The sequence below is a fragment of the Miniopterus natalensis genome, chromosome 16 (assembly GCF_054644295.1).
Source record: "Miniopterus natalensis isolate mMinNat1 chromosome 16, mMinNat1.hap1, whole genome shotgun sequence".
Taxonomy (NCBI): domain Eukaryota; kingdom Metazoa; phylum Chordata; class Mammalia; order Chiroptera; family Miniopteridae; genus Miniopterus; species Miniopterus natalensis.
In genome coordinates, this window is record NC_142096.1 from 32,591,884 (window position 1) to 32,603,248 (window position 11,365).

Consider the following 11,365-nt stretch of genomic DNA (forward strand, 5'->3'; position numbering starts at 1 on the left):
GATTTGTGGCAGAGCCTGGCAGGGATGGCCGTTCCCGAGGGGCTGGTTCTAGGCTGAGGGATGGGGGAGTGCCGTGGAGGGAGTCCTCCCCCTTCTGTAGATGGCAGAGTTCCAGATTCTTTAGACTCTCTTTTTAAGGGTCTTTTTACCTTTGTATTTTCCATTTTCTTCACATTGATTCCTCTTAAGTGAGCATCCCAGGACAAGACAACTTTCCGGACAAGCAGTGTCCTAAAAAGAAGTCCTTCCTTTACCTACAGTCTTTTCTCCTCCAGGCTATTCCCACTCCCCCTTCCTTAAATATCCCATTTCCCAGGTTTTGACCACTAGGTGTCATAAATTCACACAAATGCCTCAAAAGTATAAAAAATAAGCTTTCTCTTTAATGGAGCCCCTGAATTTTTTCACTTTTCAGAAGCAACCTTACCTTGCTTGGGCCCACATATTAGGCCCCATTTACGGGTGAGTCAAATTCAGAAATTTGAGGAAAACTCACTAAATCAAGGAAAAACATAATGGAAATCTCTGTGGTGTCTGAATGGTTTGTCAACGCGGCAAATCTGTGTAGCTGTGAACTCTGCGGCACTTGCTCCCTCCAGACCCCCTTCCCACGTGGCCTAGCGGGCACCTCCTCTTAGGGACGGGCCTCACAGACCGGGGCTCACTGAACTATCCCTGAGAAATCTTTGAATGGCTTTGTAATAGGGTCACGCCAGACACCCTGGCCCCCTCTCATTCTACTTATTTGTATTTCAGTTGAACGAGCTGATACATTAAACAAGTGTTTTCAAATCATGGCTTTTCAGAGCTAGGATTCTTTGAATGATCCATTCTAACCTTTTCACTTTATATTGAGGAGATGGTGCTTGGAGTGGTTCACTCCTTGTCCAAAGACGGGTTCAACTTTGCCTCTCGGAAACACACCTCTCGACTCCAGGGCATCCGATCTCCTCTCCATACTTACTACTGTTCTCAGGATGGATTCTTGTATCTACCTTGGAGTTTGAAGAAAATAGAAACCAAAGTATTCCTTAGACTGTATCAGAAGTATAAGAAAAATCAGCCCAGTAAGCCTCCTGGGTGGAGATTTCATGCTGAACAAAAGCAGCCTATTAGTTACTGCTACAATGACAATAAATAACTTTTTTTTAAACATATCTTTATTGATTTCAGAGAGAGGAAAGGAGGGGAAGAAACATCAATGATGAGAGAGTCATTGATCGGCTGCAGCCTGCAACCCGGGCATGTGCCCTGACCGGGAATCGAACCCTGACCTCCTGGATCCTAAGTCGATGCTCAACCGCTGAGCCATGCCCAGCCAGGCAAGAAATAAATTTTAGTGCTCTTGTTATACAAAATTTGCAGATGTCATCTGAATTCAGACAGATGAAATAACTCTTCCATTTTGCTCTTCTTAATATTGCAAGTCAACCAGACCCATATACATGTTTTAATAATTTTTTTAAAGGAAGATGACCATATTTAATGAAAAAGTTTGGTCAATCTACTGATATTCTAAGTCAAAAAGTTATTACTGTTGCTCTCACCAAGATGAAAAGGAAATTAACTGAGTCATTTGAATATAAAAGCAATGAAAACATTGTATTTTCAAAGCAGCTACACCATCAAATAGTTCATTTTGTGTGTATAATGTACTTTATTTCTTGGGATGAGCGGAGCTGCCCCTGTATGACCCAAAGGCCTGCGAAGTCCATGTCCTGGGTGTTGGGACTCAGTTCTCAACCTCTTGTGAAAAAGAGGTTGAGAAAGCCTGATCATCAAAATGATATAAAACACTTGTTTGATGAATCGACTGCTTTGTCTTGCAATACACAAGCCTTCTATTAGATTTTGATCTCATTTATTGCCAGTGTCTTAATAGTATCCCCTTTGCCTCTGTGGCCCCTTTCTGTTCAAAAGCAAGATTCAAAGTTGCAACATCCAAGACCCAAGCCATGCCAAGTTGATCCACAGAATTTCCTAAGTATCAATGTCTTGCCAATAGATGGACTGTTTTAAAATATTACTTTCATATGTGTTACAAAACAGTTATTTCAGTTGATTTTCTCTAACCCATTTATTTTCCTTTACTTAATGTAAAATTGTTCCCTGTCAGAGTCCAAGATTATTTACGAGAGATCAAATAAGCCTGGACTGAAATCACAGTCATCATGCTTCCTGGGAGTTGATACCATGGTTGTTACCTGGTGCTGGGAGAAACTTGCACATTCTAGATAAAATCCTTAACTTGTTGGTGTGGCATAAAAGGTTGAGTGTGTTTGTTTCTAAGATGTCATGGACTAGTGGACCCAGAGCACCACTAATAATGGGGGTTTAGCCCAAGAAATCAAGATAAAACAAGGTAACATGGGCCACTGCCTCGCTTTCTAGTTATCAGTCCCTCTTAGGTCCTGATACTTCCATAAGTGGGTTGCTCCATAAGCTTTCGTGGAGAATCGTAACAACACTTTTGCACTGTTTTGGATGTAGCCTTAACTTAAGTGACCTGCCCTCCCTCGGAGTGTTCTCTATTTCCACAACCCGAGAGAGGATTTGACTAGATTAGTTGTCACCATACCATACCAAGAACTCCTATTAGTCAGTTTTATTCCAATCTACTGCAAAGGCCACTGACTACCCGCAATTTCAAGTTCAATTTGGAACTTTGTGTCTCTGGAATAGCCTGATAACTCCCTAACTCCAATAATTATATGCAGAGTATCAGCATTTTCTTCTCCTCATATACATGCCATGAATCCTTGCAAAAATTTTCATAAATAATTACTTGCTCTTTCTGTCCTTAAAGGTGAGATAATGATTATGGTCATGGGAACTCAGCGTTCTATAGAATTTGTTTCGGTCCAAGACCAATTACAATCTGGTTCCCACCTGCTGTTTCACAACTGATCTCCCATGAGTCTTCTCCTTTCCTCATTAAAAATAAACCACTTGCTATTCTCCAAATAATCCATGCTTTTGTTTGCTGCCATGTCTTCCCCGTGAGCTTCTCTTCCACTGGGAGGCCATTTCCTTCTTTTATCACACAATTAAATTGTTCTCATGTTTCCAGGTTTGGTTCAAGCAGTGCCTTTTCTAGGATATATTTCATGTTCATTCCTAGGCTCAAAGAAAAATTTAATTGCCATAAAATAATTAAGATTAGAGACTGTAATAGTTAGCATATTACTTGAGACAGGAGTAGCTGCTGAAGCATACAATCCTCAAATTATATAATTGGTCCAATATGTATGATAGAAGTTTATTTCTCATTTACATAATCTCCCAGAGAGATCAGCAGGCAACTGTCCTCCAATTCAGGGTGTTAGGGTCATTTTATCTTGAAGGTTCACCATCTGCAATGCCATGCTCATCTGCATAAAGCTGGTGGAATAAAAAGAGAAGGTAAAGAAGGTGCAACCAATGCCTAGCAACCTTGATCTGGAAGTGGTACCTACACGTCACTTCCACTTTCCCCCATTAGTCACATGACCCAACCTATATGTGTTGACTGGAAGTGTGGTTCCTGAGCTGCAGTTTCCTGGTGACAACTGCTACCGTGGGAGGAAAGGCATACATTTAAGGATGACAGCTACCTCTGCCACAGCTAATATTCTTATGTTTGCAAATGCCGTAAGCTCCAATGTAAGAAATATTAACAAGGTGGTTTTAATAAAGTCATTTGGGGGGTAGTTCTCAGAATGATTAGAATATTAACCCCACTTTGTTTTAGAAAAATTATTCAATTCACTTGAATGTCAATGTTCTTGTGTACAAATTAAGGTAAGTTAAAATAATAAGCAAGCAAAGGAACAGGATGGAAAATATCCACTACAGGATTGCTGTGAGCTCACTTTTTTCCTAAGTGAGCTGATTTAGCAAAGTGGGGCTCCCCACAGTGTTGCCTATCAGCTGTGGCTAACATAGAGAGAACCCCGGGTGTTTGCACCTTGGTGATGCAGGTCATAAGCTCCGCCTTTCAGCTGAGCAAGGAAGCAAATAATGTTTCTTTAGTGGAGACTTTGTCTAGATGAAAAGGAGATTTCATACCTAATGGAAGAAAAAGTCACAGTCTGAAATCTTGGAATATTTTCCCCTTCGAAACTCTGAAAACAATGTCAAACTCTGCCTGGCTTCCGTAAATTACTAGCAGTCCAGGAGGAATAAGTGATAGCAAATGACTTTGTCTAATATTGGATCCACTGTTTTTCTGTAATGAACATTTACCAATGTACACTTTCATTTCAAACTCTAGGTTATTATGGATAACATTTAGATCTTGGTCTTATAAAGTGCATTTAACTTTTAACTCTTCTGAAATACACAATTTGTGTAAAAATAATGATATACCTAACTTTTATTGAGCACATAGTACACGGTAGGCCCTGGGCTAGGTGAGCCAATCCCTGTAGCCATGTGTGAGGTTAATACTACACACTGTATCTGTTATCTATTGTAAAAACAGTCATTATATTTACTCCCAATTCGGTAGGTCAGCAATTTGGTCAGAGGCCAGCTAGGCAGACCTTCTGCTGATCTTGCTCGGGGTCACTCAGGTGACTGTGGTTTGTGGGCAGATATGCTGGATGCTAGTTGGTCTAGGCTGGCTTGTTTTTGCTCCATGTGGTCTCTCCTCCAGCAGATGGGCCTGGGTTGGTTCTCACGGCTACAGAGCCCCCAGAGGGCAAGAATGGAGACTGCAGGGCTTCCTGAGACCCAGACTCAGAACTCACAGGCCACTTTCGTCGCCTTCTACTGGTCACAGCAAGTCACAAGGCCAGCCCGGATTCAGGGAGCGTCTAAACAGATTCCACCTCTTGATGGGAGGAGCTGCCAAGAATGTGTGGCCATGTTTAATCTACCACACACACTCTTAGAGATGAACTACTGGTTGTTGTTTTGAGAAATCTTCTAGTAAGCTCCCCTTTTTACATTCATCATCTTCAACTTAGCACAATAAAGAGGTGTGGTGAGGAAATCAAACTGTGTAACAATTTCATGCATGCCTGGCCCAAATGGAAGAAAAAAATTCTTACTACCGAAATCTAAATGCACTTGAGTTTTAGAGACAAGTCAAATGTATCTGGGGTCAGGCGCTTTGCCCAAATGTTGCTTGCTTCATGGATTATCTTCTCCTGGGGCAGAGAACTGGCTGGACCCAGAGCAGCGTGGAAGTTGAGGTGATGCTTGGCGCTCTGGAGCCCTGCCTGCCTCCGGGCCCAGGCTGTGTGCTACGCCCACTCGAAAGCTGGAAACCCAGGGGTGGGGCTCTCATGGGGCTGACAGCTTCGTTACAACCCCTACCTCCTCTGTGTTTCCAGAGCTGGTAAAGAGATGCTCTCTGCAGTTTGAGCGGCAGGGTGGGAAACAGTCTGTCCCATGAGCGAGCTTGGTCTCTAGCGTCAGCTGGTGGACCATAAACCACACTCTGAGTTAAGCCACATCTGGAAGAGCCTCTGTTTATCTTGAAAGCATGTTCTTAACTCTAGTAATGGTAATGAGACTCTGTGTGCTGTGGCAGGAGAAGAGCTCCCTGGGTTTTTCTAGGAACCCGTGAAAAGGGAGAGTCATAAACAAGTAGGGAAAGATCAGAACACCTACTAAATTGGCATCTAGAATCTTCCACGCTCCGATTGTATGGCTTGGGACAGGACATGGAACCTGGTTGAACCTTTCTGAGTAAAATCCAAATAACGAACCCAACTCGCAGGGTTGAAGCAATAGCTGAAAATAAAATGGAGAATTATCTCAGAGTCCCTGGCTGATGCTCAAAACCAGTCATTCGTTATCCCTGACACCTGGCAGGCACCCAGGTTTTAGTTAGAAAAATTGTTTAACCAGCTTGTGGTTAGAAAAATCCAGGTACTGGCGTTCCTCCAGGATTTAAAGGGATGTCTAAGCTCTTTTGGGCTACGTGACTTTTATAATGTCTACTTGCCTAGAAATCCAGAACTTCATTCTTTTGGATGAAACATATGTTGTAGGGATTGGAAAGCAAAGAACTACATTTCCCAGGCTCACTCCCAAATTAGGGTCTGGATGTGATTGAGGTTTTGCCTGTCCAATGCACAAATGCAAACTTGAATTAGGGGAGGAGGGGACAGAGACACAGAGGCAGTGGCGTGTAAGTATTGGGGAAACATAAAAACAGCATCTCTGCCAGCCCAGAAAAGCTCCCCACAAAGGCAGAAAAGAAAGAAAAGTGTTTTATTATTGAATAAGCATAAACCAGAATGCGATGTGAATTATAAGCACTCTGGTAAGAGATTGCAAAAGACAGCAATCAATCTCCCCTTTTGGTAGAGCCAAGCAGACACACCCATTCCATACAGATTCCCAAGAAAAACAGCAATGAGTCCTCAGGGAAGGAGAGTGAACAGCTTCATTTATCACAGTTGATCCTCAATTCACCTGGTAATGGGGCAGCCACCCTTGTTTGTACTTTGCCTTTATCCAAAGGAAAAAATACATTTATACTATCAGATTGACAGGAGTTAGGTTTGCAGTTTGGAGCTAGTGCCAGCTGGAGGGAGGCTCCTACTCTCCCCCTAAAATGGGGAATAGTAATTATTGAGAGATAAAGCACTGAATGTTGTAAGGCAATAAATAATATTTGGACAATCTTACCTTGTAATTGTATAAAATATTCACTTAATATTCTCTAAGTGCGCCTGTCTTTCTCTGTGTCCAAATTTCCCCTTTACATAGTGCACATTGCTGGTGTCCTAGAATTGTTTGTTGGTGTGGGAACGCCCTCCACACACATTGGAAACTGGAGCAGAGCCTACTGACATGCTTACCATAAAGTCTGAAGTCCTTTCATAAAAAGGTACTGGCTCTCTCACATGTTATTTAACACATTTATTTACGGTTTCATTTCTTCCATTTCAATCTCAGTCTTCCAAAACTTATTGAGGATTTTGCTATTGATACTAATTTTTTGGCCCTGAAATACATTGCCAGTAGGGAGGAGTTATAGGTTTGGAATTTAACAAAAATAGTTAACATTTATTAAACAATTATTATGTGCCAGGAACATAAGATCTTTATATAGATTATCTCATTTAATTTTTAAATTATTCTCACTTCACACATGAAGAGGCAGAGACTGTGGGAGGTTCCATGAAAATCAAGGTAAGTAGCCCAGAATAGTGAAGACAGAATCTGGACTTAGGCTGATTCTAATGTCCAAGAATCACCGCTATACAATTTTGCTAATTAAATAGTTTCAGCAGCCCTGGCAAGTGTGGCTCAGGTGGTTGGGCATCGCCCTGTGAAGTTCTTCAGCTCACACGGGACTGCATAACTGCTCTTCCAGAAACTCAGGTGGGATGCAAGGAATGGTCCTCTTAGGGAGAGGACCAGAGGGCCAGGCCCAGTGCCTGGAGCTGAGCAGGTGACAGCTGGCTAGAGAGAGTCAGAGCAAGCAGGACTTGAGGGAGAGTCTAAACATGGTGTTGGAAGGACACTCTTTAGGCATAATCCCTTTATTATAAAAGGGCTATTTTTTCTTTGGACCCAGGTTAGTGCTGCTCTGAGTTACCTCATACAAGACATTCAGCGCACAATTCTATCAATATAATGGGGGTAGCTGGTAATGGATGGAGAAAAGCTGCATCTTTTCTTTGTAAAGAGTGGAGAGAGTGGGGAGAGGCCGGACAGGGTACACTACAGGATTCTCTGGCCAACTGGTGCTTTGGAGAACGCCCAGGCCTTACCACAGCTGGAAGGCCCAGGCGCGCAGGGAGAAATTTATGTTGCCATCGGTAAGTGTTTGCGTTTGGAAATTCTCTGTTTCAAAAAACATCAGCTTCTAAGCAGTTGGCTGCTTTCTCAATGTCTCTGCAACACTGCAAACGCTTTCCCTCCTATTCGAAGGGAAGGTGCCTCACTCACTCTCCCCTCTCTCCCTGATTACCTGCAGACACTACAGCTTTTGGCAGCTTTTGATGGGGCTGAGAGCTACCCACAGATCCTTCACGATCTTTTCAACTGGTCTTCCCCTGGAATGTGCTGAGGCGTCTGGCGCCAGCTTGTCAGGCGGTAAACGTGTTGTGATGCTGCTGACTGGGTCGGATGGTGAGTGGGGGATCCTCGCCACCAGGTACAGGCCAGCCAACAGGACACGAGTTTGTCCCATGGCAGCCAAAAGTTGCCCTGTAAGCCAATGAGCAAGGCTGAGAAATGGCCTGATCCCAGCCCGAGCCCGTCCTGACTGCGCCCCTTGCTCCCTGCCCAGCCGGGCCCTGGGGCGACCGCCCTCGCTGCTGACGCTGCGCAAGGCCTCCCTGTTGGCTCTGGGCACAGACCTCCCACACTTACAGGAGCTCAGGAAATCAGCACGCAGTAGAAGCTCAGCACGTAACATAGAGATAATACATATTTTTAAGTGCTCATATACCTCTATCCTCGCCCTCTTCTATTCACTTTCAAGGTATGCAAATATGACAGCATGGTATTCTTTTGGTCCTGTGCAGTGTTTGCTAAAATAGTCTCTAACTTGCCTAGATTTCAGCTATCAGCTTGTTTAGCTATCAATTCAACTACCAGGAAGCATGTCACATAACGTCTGGTTGGGGGACCCTATGACTCTGCTGAGTGGGGAGGGCACTGAGGATGACCCTTCAGACACTGACACCCTGGGTTCTCCCTCTACCTGGCCCCCAGGCGACCTTATGCAAGTTAGAAGTGGGAAGGTTCGTCACAACAACAACCAAAGACATACAAGGTGACCTAAGAGTGTCTCTTCCCAATTGTCATCTCACATATTTAAGTCGGGGAAATGCCTCTATAATCTATGAGGCTAACAGGAGGTGTTATGTATTTATGCTCTCATAGCTAAAAGCAAGCAATTTGAGGTTATCAGATAGGAAGTGCTAACTACCTCACACATGACATCAATGTTCAGTAAGTGCTGTTGAATTTTCCAATTGACTTTTTTAATATCATCAGGTTGTGACTTTATTCCAAAGAAAGGAAAAAGACAAGACTCTAAATGTTTAAGTCACTATTATCTCATACCTATGAACTTCAACGGTGAGAGTGATGGCTGCAAGTGTTTTGAGGTCAGCAAATTAACCTCAGTGTACCTTCATTTTCCCTTGGAAAACGGGATTTACACCATCGTATGCTAACCTCCAGTTCAAGTCCATTCTGGAAACCAGTTAGATAGACATCATTTCAAAAGACTAACACACAGAAAATGACATTCCCTTTACTCTGGAAAATGGGAGAGCTTTGAGCAGTCAAAGAACAGCTCTTGCATAACTCGTTTCCCCTCCGCGTGGATTCCTGTTCAGGCTGAGGAAGCACGTTGCTCCCAAGGATAACGCAAAAAAACACACGAGGGAGCTGGAGGGAGTGTAGGAGCAGGGAAACAGGGGGCAGTGAAGCAGGAGTGGAGGGCTCCTCTCTCCCCCTCTCTCTTTTTTCTTCTGCCCCAAGAAAAGGCTTCTTTCTAAACAGTTTACACGTGGCAGCTCAGGACAACCATTTCTAAGTCCTCGGTGTTTTGAAAGACTGTACTCTGATCCCTTCATTCTCTAAGTAAAAACTCCCAACGATTTGACTAGTTTCTAGATTGACTCCACAGAAGTGTGTTAAATACTGGGAAATCTCTCGTAATGAGTATGTAAACCCTTAGAGAGAAATCTCTCCTGAGCCCAGCCTTTGGTACACATTGCTCAATATGTTGTGGGCCTGTCAGAAGCTGGGAGGTGATACCGCGTTGGGAAATCTGGCCCAGATGCAACATAGGCCAGTGAGGTTTCCCAAGGAGTCCCCTGTTTCCCGGCTAGAGATCATCACCAAGTGCCTACTTAACAGGCTGAAAAGACACAAGGGAAATAAAATTAAGGGAATTTTCAGAGAACACTTCTTTAGAAACTCCCATAAGACCAGCTATTCATTCATAATGGCTTCGTGGAAAGAGCTGACGGGTAGCAATGCATGTTTCAGAAACACAGCTACCTTGGAGAGTCAGTAGACTGGGCATCTGGCAGCTCTATTTTCTACACACTGCCAACCACCACAGTTTGCCCTTTTTACATAATTATAAATGATAAAATGTCAGTAAAATGGGAGCAATTATGAAACATGAGCCAGTTTTTATGAAGTTGTCAAAATAAATAAGGGAATTTTTTTCTAATGAATGAAACAAGTTTAATCTTATCTGTGTGTCAATTAAAGAGTCAGCAGTAAAATATGTAAATTTGAATGACGACATGTACAACCGTGTGCAACTAACCCCAGGGTTTCTCTTCTCAGCTTGAGGACATCAGGTTTCTTGAAGGAAGTGTGGTAGACCAGATGTATCCAGGGAGGCAGGAAAGTCTTCCCAGGGCGGGGTTCTGTGGGCAAGGGGCTTGCCACTATCATTGTTCAGCAGCTGCTGTTATCCAGCACTGTTCCTAGCACTTTGCAACTCTATGAAGCTGGTATCATTACCTCTGTATTTCAGATGCTCATCGTGGGGGAAGTTAGGTGAATTTTTCAAGCTCTCACAGACAGTACGTGACTTCAGAGAGTCCCAGGACATGCTGATTCAAGATCCCAAAGCCCATGACAATGTACAAAAGGATATATTTGATTACGTGTAATCAAACATCAAATATTTTTATTGAAACTGATTAAAAAAAACTACAGTTTGTAAATTTGGGTCATTCTGCAAATTGATTATTTCAAGAATTAATTTTTAGTAAATCGGTTTGCCTCCCTATCCAGGACTCTAGTTAAAATACAAACAAAAACGTCATGAATAATGACAGGGCATTTATTGTAAACAGAGAGTGAGCGGGCCCTGGGCTAGATCTGCTGCAGTAATTGTCTGCATGGAATCCAAACAACAACTTTTTGAATTAATCGTTATTAGTATCATTTTACAGAGAGGAGATTTGAGGCTAATAGAAATTGTCGTAGGAAGGAAGCATGAAGACACTTTGGCTCAGGTGGCCAGGTGGAGTTCCCAAGCTGTGGAAAGCAAATAGAAATTATTCATCTGTGCCCTAGATCTACGCAGATTGGGGTGAGGCAAGTGGCTCTTACCTCACTGCCTGCATAGAAAGGGCTCAGCATCACCAGGGATTGCGCATCTGGGGCGAACAGCAGGCGGGCTGGGAAGGCTTCCAGGCAGTGGCTGAGGGAGGAGTGTGGCAGGGGAGGTGGCACAGGTGATGGCATCCCGCTTGCAGAGGTGAAACATTGCCCCCTCCCGACAGTAGCAGCGGCCTCCACATTCTGCACAGCCACCTGCTGCTGGTGCCGGGTCCTCAGCACAAGCCTGCACTTTCTCCCTGCAAGGCCAGCAGATCTGTTAGATGCAAAGCAATGTACTGTGGCTGCCAGGGGCAGCCTGGTGCTCTCTGGACTA